Source organism: Haliotis rufescens, unplaced genomic scaffold (genome assembly GCF_023055435.1).
Source record: "Haliotis rufescens isolate VD_foot unplaced genomic scaffold, xgHalRufe1.0.p SCAF_9, whole genome shotgun sequence".
In the NCBI taxonomy this organism is placed as follows: Eukaryota; Metazoa; Mollusca; class Gastropoda; order Lepetellida; family Haliotidae; genus Haliotis; species Haliotis rufescens.
In genome coordinates, this window is record NW_025964383.1 from 28,052,589 (window position 1) to 28,064,617 (window position 12,029).

At 39.6% G+C, this 12,029-nt stretch overlaps 1 protein-coding gene across 2 annotated transcripts in view; it reads left to right on the forward strand.

Moving 5' to 3' along the window:
• LOC124130348 overlaps window positions 1-12,029 on the forward strand; it is a 73,855-nt gene that overhangs the window by 298 nt on the left and 61,528 nt on the right. For both annotated transcript variants that reach the window (XM_048390616.1, XM_048390617.1), the window contains exons 2-3: window positions 6,698-6,858; window positions 7,328-8,692. The gene's annotated coding sequence lies outside the window, so the exon portion shown is untranslated. The remainder of the gene's footprint in view (window positions 1-6,697; window positions 6,859-7,327; window positions 8,693-12,029) is intronic.

Sequence of the window (12,029 nt, forward strand, 5' to 3'; positions counted from 1 at the left end):
AAGGACGTTATGAACACATAACGTAACGATTGGACTTGTGACCAACAATATAGTTTAGTTGCACATTGTTTAGTGGAGCATAATGTATCAGGTATTATTTGTATGTAAGTTGATATCTATAGGTAACTCTGACAGCGTTAATTCTGAATACAACACTGTAAGCTTGGCAGGGTTCAGCGTTTCAACTAACAGATAAGCTTAATACAGTCTTTAACTCGTCGTGGCTCTTTTCCAGACTCGGTTTGGATATTGTAAAAGATATGGTAAAAAATGCCCCGTTTTGTGAATTTGAGACACTGTGTAAGGCAACCATATATGGGTTTATTGTCCATTTGTTGATTAAAATTTTTAAAGTACAAGGCTACTGTGTGTTAATTGCTAGTCAGTAGGACATGTCACATCCTTGTAGACTGTATTTCCTAACGGTAATGCTAACTGACGGTGTGTTGGACTGTCAGTTTGACCTGGGGTTCTCATCTTCAGGTGTGCGGTCCCGTGTATCACATCGTCCTATTATTGTTTGTGATTCAATGGCACCCTTGCTCCATGAAGTCAGCTCCGGAGTTGCAACCCCAGGCCCTAGCCTCTTAACACGGTGTGCATTAAGCATAATACCATGGAGATACCCTTTCGAGGCCAGACAAGGACTTTTCAGGAAATTCAGGAGAATCGTCCTAAATATAATGAGCATCAACTCCTTTATCAATCATTTGTAAGCAGGTACACTAAACCGTCACACCATTACAACCACACTCTACTATTTAACGCCCGGAAACGTCCGGGGCGTCCGGAAACGTCCGGGAGTCAGTGCAGTCAGTCAGTAAAACATGTCTTTCTCAGTTTGGTAAGATCGTGAGAATATCAAGTGGAGTACACATAAATAGAACACACAGCAAAATGAAAACACACAAAAACGAGTACAAGTAACAATGTAAAAAATATTCAATAGGTCATGAAGGTTTTTTATTCAACAAAACGGACGTAATGTAATGGTAATTACAAACAAAATTGTTTAAAAAACGTTTGAATGTCGTGAACCTTTATTGAGGATTGATCCACAACTAGCTACCGTGACCAGTATAATGTCCTGTACACAAGCACATCAACGTTACCGATAAACTGTGCTGACGTTACCCGTGACATAACTTCTTCAAAACAGACACGGAAGTTACGCTCTTTAAATAACCTACCGCCCCTACATGTAGGTCAGACAGGAATACGGAAATAGTTTGACCATTGTACACCATGTGACTCATGTGTGACTGTTCAAGCTCCCCGCTTCATGAAATGCCGGAGTAAAATGTAGATATGAGGTATGTGTGTATGGCTGTTTTTTTCGCTATTTCCTTCTACAAGTTCTACTGTTATCCTACTCATTCTCAAGTACCACACACAGGCGAAACATCGGACATCATACTTGTCACTGATGCGTCAAATTAGGAAATGTCCTCCACATGTCTACCATGAAACATTTTGAAAGCTTGTCTGAGGGCCTCAATGTTGTAACTGAAGGCTAGCAACTGATTTAATCACATATATCACAAACATTGCTTTACCGACAATTTCTTCATATCTCTATAGCGTTGTTGCAAATCTGAAAAATGATAATGTTTTACAAATAGTAGTTAAAAATAATATACAACATTTTGTTTGTTTATTGTTTAACGTCGCACTCAGCAATATTCCAGCTATATGACGGCGGTCTGTAAATAATCGAGTCTGGACCAGACAATCCAGTGATTTACATCATGAGCATCGATCCACGCAATTGGGATCGATGACATGCATCAACCAAGTCAGCGAGCCTGACCACCCTATCCCGTTAGTCGCCTCTTACAACAAGCATAGTCCACTTTTACGGCAAGCATGGGTTGCTGAAGACCTATTCTACCCCGGATCTTCACGGGTCTTACGTATATGGTGTAAGGGAGAAGGGCATTAGGACACCCGCGTGAACCACTGCGGGTAGGACACGACTGCTTTATGATCAAACTCTCTCTCAAAGTATTTCGGTTTATTTCGTCTTGTGTTTATCACAAGAAATGTTTTGCCAGGTCACGTGATGTGTACCGGTAAGGTCACTGTGACTGTATCCTTCTCTACAGAGTCACGTGCTACCTTTTGTCGAACGTGTGTTAACCCATTGACTGTGTTGCGCTCCAGAAACAGGGTAGTTGCTTGACGGTTTGGCAGGGGCTTTCTAGTTACCATTGTACTTTATTGGGTTTTTTTTAAATTGAGTTAATTCCCCATTGAAACAGTGTCTATAACGTTACTTGTCACATTCATGGTTTGAAATAATCTGTGGGGGCGCAAATTATTTCCCTATGTTGTGATCCATTACAAATGACCGTGGATAAATAAGAACGCGCATGACAATGTGTTTGATACACGGAAAAAACAAGGGAAGATGCGGAAGTCGCATCGTTGTGAAACGTTTTTTGACACTATGCGTGACATCAAGCATGAGTTGAAACTACATCAGTGCAATATATTGAGGAATATGTACCCTAATAATAGCGTTCTCATTGGAAGGGGAAATTCAACATAAAATAATTGATCAGATATTCAAGATGAATATTTTCCCGTTAAGATTGTAATGTAAATATAAAACGCCAACGCCAGGGAAACGTCACTCTCGATTATCTGTCCAAACAGTTTCCATTGGGTAAAACAGTGGTGAAATTTACACGAATGGATGACTGAAAATCAGTGCTGACTCCAGGTGTTCGCGAAAAGCGTAACTTATATTTTTACGTTTCAAACACGTCATTGAATGATGTGTCTGGTTGATGGCGAGTGAATTAAATAGCCCTCAGCTGGGTTTGCCAGTTTGATCTGTTAGATTAGATCGACACAAAAAAACATATTGCGACAGGGCTTTTGATGCTCTTTACGAATTTGCTGACTCACAATTCGCTGGCTCGTTATCTTTCATTATAGTAGAAAATTACGAAATGAATACAGGGATTAATCCACATTCTTAAATATTTATGTTTTCACAAAATAGAAAGAAAATATAACACACAAATAGACAAAGGAGATCGTGCTGTATGTTATCTAAAAAATATAAATAGCACCAGTAATTATTTCACATAAATGAAAAAAAAACTGGTTTTGGTTTATGTATTATGAGATTGTGTATTTTTAGGTAATCCGTTTTGAGGTGGTTATGAGGAAATCCCTAAAGTAATCTAACCTGAAAAATATTTCTGAGGTTGCTGAGTTGAAAAACCCCACAGCTTGAATTGATACTAATTGAAATACACCTAAACCCATGTTTTATAATCTGGCGAAGCGAGTGTGAAGAAAAACCCCGAATAGTCACATAACTAAACAAGATTAGAGGTGTAATGTTATGAATTTAAAATATTTTGAGAATTCACCCAACTGCCTCTATGCACAACTTGCTTCAATTATTGCAAACTAAAATCTCTGAATATTGTGTGTGACATTACCCTACCATAACGAGATGGCTTGCCCTCATCTGGCCTACACCTTATATCGCATACACCTCATCTGGCGATGACCCATTGCATAAAGCGCATAATAACACCGCACTGAGCCATGAACTAAGATATAGTGGATCATAGTGAACCAAACGCGATAAAAGAGAGACCTGTTTAAATATTTAAGAATTGACTTTCACTTTGTCAGAGTTCATTGGAGTATGAACCTTCATAGAGAATGTGACAAACCTCGAAGGATGTAGTCCTATACACTACTTAATTTCGTGTGCATGACTTCATGTTTACACTGACAGCCATATAACAACCAGCTGCAGCGCGGAAAAATATAGTTACTCAAAAGGAGAGGTGACATGAACTGTATTATACTCCACTTGCTCTACAGTAACATCTTTTGTAGTTTGGATATACAACAAATAGATTCAAATAATATCCTCATTTGATGGGACAGGTCTGTTAAGAACTATCTCAGTAAGTCAGTCACAATGACAGCGCGTAGTAATACATTTACATCGAGTACAGGACGTCACAATGGCCGACACGATAAACGTAACGGGAGAGATTTAGGAAGTTGTTTTTGAACCTGTGATGATTACAGGTGTTCGTCAACATTTATCAACTGGCCGATCATTGAACGGTGAGACCCGTGAACATCCGGGGTAGAACAGGTCTTCAGCAACCCATGCTTGCAAAAGGCGACATTTCTTGTCGTAAGGGCCAACTAACGGGATCGCGTGGTCAGGCTCGCTGACTTGGTTGATGCATGTCATCGTATCCCAGTCAGGTGGATCGATACTCATGATATCAATAACTGAATTTTCTGTCCAGACTCGATTGTTTCCAGACAGCCGTCATATAGCTTGAATATGGTTGCTTGTGGCGTTAAACAACAAACAAACAAATAAACAAACAAACACACACTGAACGATGATTATAAAGATGTGTCAAGTTATATACTGAAGTTTATACATAGATTGCCCTAGAATGTTACTTATCAGTCTAGACAGGGATCGAATCGATAGTTTGGATGTGTAAAACGTGTGATTCAGTTTCGTGGGCATGTGATCCGCCACTCGTCCAATGGAAAATCCGTATATCGTGAATAATTCACAATAACAAAATATCAGTTGCTATCAAGAAACAATACTTCTCGTATTACACTTCAAGGCATATTCGTGAACCTAGGTTTACGGTAATATCCGAGATTGTTAGAGGGAATGTAGATAGTCAACAGTCAGCAATGACTTAATATTCTTATAATGTGCAAGTCGTTTTGAATCATTGATAATACTAAAAATATTTTGTTTGCCACAATCTTAAATCAGCTATGACATAGAGGTCTGTAAATAATCGAGTTTGTGCCAGACAGACCAATTGTTAACAGTATGATCAACGTTCCACCCATGTCGAAAAAAGATCAGCCAGGTCACAATGGGTGACCACTTCTTCAAAATCATTTTGACACGCATTGACTACCGGGGAACCTACTCTACCCCTGAAGCCCAAGGTACTATAGTTTAATATGTGTTGTTTAACGCCGCACTATAGCAGTATTCCAGCTATGAGACGGAGGTCTGTAAATAATCGAGTCTAACATTAGTGATTGACATGAGTATCGATCCATGCAGTTGGGATACGATGACATGTCTCAACCAAATAAGCGAGTCCGATCACCCGACCCATTAAGTCGTCTTTTATGATAAGCACAGGTTAATGGAAATCCGTACCGGATATCCCTAAGGGTTAATCTTATATTTATGTTAAGGGGGTAAATAATGGTAACATCTTGTGTTCCAATCGGTGCCTAAATAAACCGCAACTGACAACAAATGCATTTAGAATATAAGGCATCTCACCCGAATGTTCAGTATGAACATTGATAGATTCTGATAGTATTTAATGTCACAGAAAATACTTAAAGTATTTAAATGCGGTATTGTCTAAGGATTACACAAATCTTGGATTCGAACAGGAAACACGCAGGTCATGGTAATTGGGATGCTTCGACTTGTAACACGGTACATAAAGAGGAAACCCGTGCCGTCCACATCTGTTTGTTTGCAATAAGTCACATTAGTTGCGTTATTTGTTTACTCTGTCAACTTAAAACATGGTTCAAGCAATACGTGTTCGTATTCTATCCCTAACAAACTAAGAAAGGGCGCATCCCTGACCAGCGAATGGCTGCGCCTATGGCGACTGGGCCACCCATCTAATGCCTCTTCTACAGTATTTCATATCAAGAAGATACAGTAAAAGTTTAAATGCTTGACTATCCCAAATAATAATGCTTGACAAAATGTTGGACACGAACCCACAACCAACAGATTGAAGCTTGTTCTGCAGGCTCTCATGATTACTTACAAAAATAATTTGTATACTCTTTTCAAATGTAATATGAACTTTGATATAAGATACTCTTCAAAAAGAAAAGAAAAGCAATATGGATATTTTTGGCCATAAAAGCAAAATTAGCGGACCAAGAGGTGCAAAATGAAGAGGTTGAATGTGTTGTGCCAGTGACACGTTTCCAGGATCAAAATGATCACAACAAGGACAAGCAAACCATTAGTCGGGAAATACGTACGATTCGGAAAACAAAAGGACATGCAGCTGCACGCTCTGCATGTGCAGCAGCACCATGAAATGCAGGGTTTTTGATTGCGTCAATCGAGCAGTGACAGTTCAACAACAAGCCAAAATTAACAAAAGTGGAAAGAAACAACGTCATAGGCCGCTTGCAGGCAGGGGAATCCCGATCAACTGTAGCCAGGGTTTTCAATATAGTGCACAGCACCATCACAAGGCTGTAGGATCGGTTTAAACAGCATGGGTCAACACGTGATTGGCCAAGGTCGGGACGACCAAGAGTAACCACCCCGCACAAGATCGCTACATCCGACTGCGCCAGCTACGTGAAAGGACGACCACAGCCACCTCAACCGTATCCCAAATACCTGGACTGCGCAGAATCTCCGACCAGACCGTACAAAAGCGTTTAAGAGCATCAGGTCTACCAGCAAGACATCCTGTTCGACGCGTCATAATGAGTCGACAACATCGTCAACAACGACGATTTTGGCTCATTACCTTGTACGGCTCCTCGTATAAATATATATTTTCTACCTCACAAATCTAGCTTTGCGTTTCTTTTTTTGAAGAGTATACATATATACATAGATATAGATATAATGTTTCCTTTTATTAAATGTGTGTTTTTTTTGTTTCAGTATGACTGCAAACAGAATCACCCACAAGTGAATCCTATCTTCCATATTGAATAAAAACCTATCCTTGATGAAATGTCAAGATGTGCTTACTGTGGGGATGATATCCCTGCAGACAAAACGCTTGTAACAGACAAGAAAGAGTACCACGAGGAATGCTTAACGTGGGTGTTTTACAGGAGTTTCTTTGTTGTAGAACGTTATCATTGAATTACACACATGTGATGACAAGGATATTCCCGAGCTTTGATCGACTTCCTTTTCGGCATGACATTAAATATATGTATGTTGAAGTAAAAGCCCAGGAAAGGAATCTGGTTTCACTTTCTAATCCATAGATAATATGAGTTAATTTGTTAAAATAAGCTGCCCTGTATTTAACCCTCCTGGCATTGGGTATATTCACAATGCATACTTACTGCTTGGATGAAGACAAAGATGAGTCATTGTGCATTTATTATATATTATGCAAATTATATTGTGGGACATATATCAATAAGTTAAACCTCTCCAATGGTTTTCATACTGACAACATAGCTGCATATGTTAGATCTTCTGGAATGATTGTTGAGGAGAGTCAGAAACATTTCTTTTAGTATGTTGTATCCAATGTTTGACCCTGTCTCTTTGTAGGATTAACATTCCAAGGGGAAAAGACGCCCATGCCATCTTCAAAACAATTTCTACTCAGTCCAATATTTTGTGTATGGCAATACATGTAAACTATCTGCACGGACTAGCAGCGAAATCTCAACATAGGAAGGACAAGAAGGAAAAGAGGGCTCTAAAAGTAAATGAACTGCTGAAAAAAGCTACTGCCCTTCGTAATACAAACTCTGGACATATACTTATACACCTGGTAGGGCGTGACCAACAAGACAATTTCACTGGCGCATTTAACGAATTTGCAGATGAAAAACTTGAGGAGCTTATTCAAGATGGAAGTCTCTTCACTGATGTCTACAAGAAGCAACTCTTGAGTGATTATTGCATTGGTTTGCAAGAGATAAAGAAGGAAAAGGATGAAGTGTTGAAGCATTTGAAAGAAAGCATACAAGAGAAAGAAAATGAACATCAGTATCTGAAAGAACAGCTAGAAAAGCAGCAGCGGGATTTGGATGACAAAGATGAGATGCTAGATATATTGTTGGAGAATAGGTTGAAGGAAGTAGAGACACTGAAAGAACTAAAAAAGCTGAAAAGAGCATTGAAAGTGAATGAAAAACAGGACTTATGTACTGATATTGATAACAAGATACTAAGGGATGTTCAGTCATACACTGACTTTATAGTCCTGTACGTTGAGGGCGGTTTGTTTTTAACTACATCTGACCCAAAGACGAAGATCGCCCTGGATGATCGAATAAAAGATCCATCAGATCAAACTTTGATCACTTTCCTGAAACGAAGAAGACAGTTTACAGACTTGTATCCAGATGAAAGGAAGTTTGAAGACTTAAAAGTGTTAAACGAAAGTAGATCAATTCAGTTTAAAGGATACTACAGGGAGGGAGAAGAAACAGATGCTAACATCGTTGGTTTCATGTTTGAAGACCACAAACTACCGCAATATATAAGCGCATTCACGAAAAATCCATCTGGTGGTTCATATTTCTTCGGCATAGCAGAAAAAGACGTGTCCTTCAATCAATACAAGTCTAAGCTACTGGAAAGACAGCAGGTACCCGTCACTGACCACCAGAAAGTGGCGCTGATGATCAAGGAAAGGATCACCGAGTCAGTATTAGCATGTGATTACGATGGTAATACTAACCAAACCATCCACATGGAGGTTTTCTTCATTCCTTCTCCTCGAGAAAATGCCTCTGAATCCAAAGAACTTGCAATCCAAGTGCAAGTTCAGCCTGTGACTGGAATAGTCTTTTATGATAAAGAGGGACCGCTTGCCTACAGGGTTGAGAAGGATGCTGTGTCTAAATATACTGTCAGTGAATGGTTTTACGCTGTCACCGGAACTAGTGTACTCAAAGACTCAAGGTAATCCACACTATCAATATCTTCCTGGAGACACATGACATGTGTCTCACCCCTGTTTCTTTGATAGAACAGTCTATTAATATAATAAGGGATTATATTGCGAAAGATTTGAAGTGTCTACTATTTCAGATAGCATGGTAACGCTGTGAAAACGTTGGTGCAATGTTCTACATTAATACTTTGCCAACGTTGGTGCAATGTTCTATATTATATGCTGTGAAAACGTGAGTCAATGTTCTATATTAATTCTGTGCTAACGTTGTGCCATTAAAGCTGTGCCACCGTTGGTGCAGAGTTCTATATTAATGCTGTGCTAACGTTGGTGCAATGTTCTACATTAATGCTGTGCCAACGTTGGTGCAATGTTCCACATTAATTCTGTGCCAACGCCGGTGCAATGTTCTATATTATATGCTGTGCCAACGTTGGTGCAATGTCCTACATTAATTCTGTGCCAACGTTGGTGCAGTGTTTTACATTAAAGCTGTGCCAACGTTGGTGCAATGATCTCCATGAATGCTGTGCCAACGTTGGTGCAATGTTCTATACTAAATGCTGTGCCAACGTTGGTGCAATGTTCTTTATTAAATGCTGTGCCAACGTTGGTGTAATGTCCTACATTAATCCTGTGCCAACGTTGGTGCAATGTTCTACATTAAAGCTGTGCCAACGTTGGTGCAATGATCTCCATGAATGCTGTGCCAACGTTGGTGCAATGTTCTATACTAAATGCTGTGCCAACGTTGGTGCAATGTTCTTTATTAAATGCTGTGCCAACGTTGGTGTAATGTCCTACATTAATCCTGTGCCAACGTTGGTGCAATGTTCTACATTAAAGCTGTGCCAACGTTGGTGCAGTGTTCTATATTATATGCTGTGCCAACTTTGGTGCAATGTTCTACATTAATCCTGTGTCAACGTTGGTGCAATGTCCTACATTAATTCTGTGCCAACGTTGGTGCAATGTTTTACATTAAAGCTGTGCCAACGTCGGTGCAATGATCTCCATTAATGCTGTGCCAACGTTGGTGCAATGATCTCCATGAATGCTGTGCCAACGTTGGTGCAATGTTCTTTATTATATGCTGTGCCAACGTTGGTGCAATGTCCTACATTAATGCTGTGCTAACGTTGGTGCAATGTTCTACATTAATTCTGTGCTAACGTTGGTGCAGTGTTCTAGATAATTTGCTGTGCCAACGTTGGTGCAATGTTCTACATTAATGCTGTGCTAACGTTGGTGCAATGTTTTACATTAAAGCTGTGCCAACGTTGGTGCAATGTTCTAGATTAAAGCTGTGCCAACGTTGGTGCAATGTTCTATATTATATGCTATGCCAATGTTGGTGCAATGTGCTCCATTAATGATGTGCTAACGTTGGTGCAATGTTCTTTATTATATGCTATGCCAACGTTGGTGCAATGATCTCCATTAATGCTGTGCTAACGTTGGTGCAATGTGCTACATTAAGACTGTGCCAACGTAGGTGCAATGATCTCCATTAATGCTGTGCCAACCTTGGTGCAGTGTTCTATATTATATATTATGCCAACGTTGGTACAATGTTCCACATTAAAGCTGTGCCAACGCTGGTGCAAAGTTCTCCATAAATTCTATGCCAAGGTTGATGCAATGTTCTACATTAATGCTGTGCTTACGAAGTGCAATGATCTCCACTAATGCTGTGCCAGCGTTGGTGCAGTGTTCTACATTAATACTGTGCCAACGTTGGTGCAATGATCTCCATGAATGCTGTGCCAATGTTGGTGCAATGTTCTATATTAAATGCTGTGCCAACGTTGGTGCAATGTTCTATATTAAATGCTGTGCCAACGTTGGTGCAATGTTCTTTATTATATGCTGTGCCAATGTTGGTGCAATATTCTACAGTAATGCGGTGCCAACGTTGGTGCAATGTTCTATATTAATGCTTCTGCCAACGTTAAAGTAACGTCAATAGCCAACGTCACGGCAATTTCCAATATTGATGTTATGTTTGTGTTCTTGGATAGTATGTTGCAACCATGCTACGCATTATGATGTGTCATAAAATCAAACGAAATGGCATTTGATAAAGCACAACTTCTTCACATATGAAGTTGCAGTTATATATTCTCCCAGATAATAAACTATTATTTAAAAAAAGGGATCTTGCAACGTTCAGCCAACGTTGGCCCAACGTTACAGCACCAACCAGTCTCGATGGTTGTGTTTACAGCGTTATACCTCTGTTGGTCCAACATTGTTTGGCCAACACAAACCACTTGCCAAAGCGTCCAACCGTTCGTCAACGTTGCTCAAACATTGTAAGGTCAACGTCTACCATTTGTTACATAGAGCGTCCGCCTTGAGAGCGGAATATTCGGGTTCGATCCCCGGCTGCATCATACCAAAAGACGTTAAAATATGCTACTTGTTGTTACCCTGTCTGGCGCTCGGCATTAAGGGGCTAAAACAAGGACTGGTTGGCTCGGAGTCTGTCTATTGTGTCTGAGTGGGGTATTCATGTTAAATTGTGACATGGTATCTCAGTCACAGCAAAAAAAATGTAGGTTTCCGTCTTCCGGAAACCTTCCGGATACCTTCCCATTATGGATCTGGCCCGGATACCTTCCAAAAAAAATGTCAAGATTTGGGGGGTTCATTTTGTTCATTTAAGTGTGAAACAGATAAAAAAACTATCTTGAAAATACCAAGAAATTTGGAGGTTGCTTAAGGCATCTGGAAGGTTTCCGGGAGGTATCAGGATGCAAATTTTCTTCATGTATTGTTTCTAGTTATTAATATTAGGCTGTGCATATCAGATAGCTGTTGTAATATTCTGTGTTATTTTAGTTGTAAATATCCTCCTCAAACTGAGATCTGTGGGCTTGCATTGTTCACAAGTTGTTTCGCGACATGGGTACAAATGTGTGAAGCTTATTGCTAGTGTCCCCCACCATGATATTGTTGCAATATTGCTAAAAGTGGCAAAACAGTATTCTCACTCAGAAAAAATGGAAAGTCATTGGCTATGTGCTTTGGCATTTGGCCCTGGTGAGATTAAAATGATTTGTTTGGAGCGGTATCAGTACTTGTTATATCTGGACAGTGGAGTTTCATTGGAATATTAAACAGAATACAATTGTCCCAAATTGGTGCATAAGACTAATGGCATCCATACAAAACACCTAAATTAAGTACAGAAAAAATATCAATGTCATTTGTCCACTAACGTGGAACTACAACTTTTGTTAAGTGAGCTGTATTTATAGCAGGAAAACATTCAGGGCATTAGTACATTTTATATTTGTTCAGCACCTATGTTATGGCTGATCAGTATTATATTTCTTTATG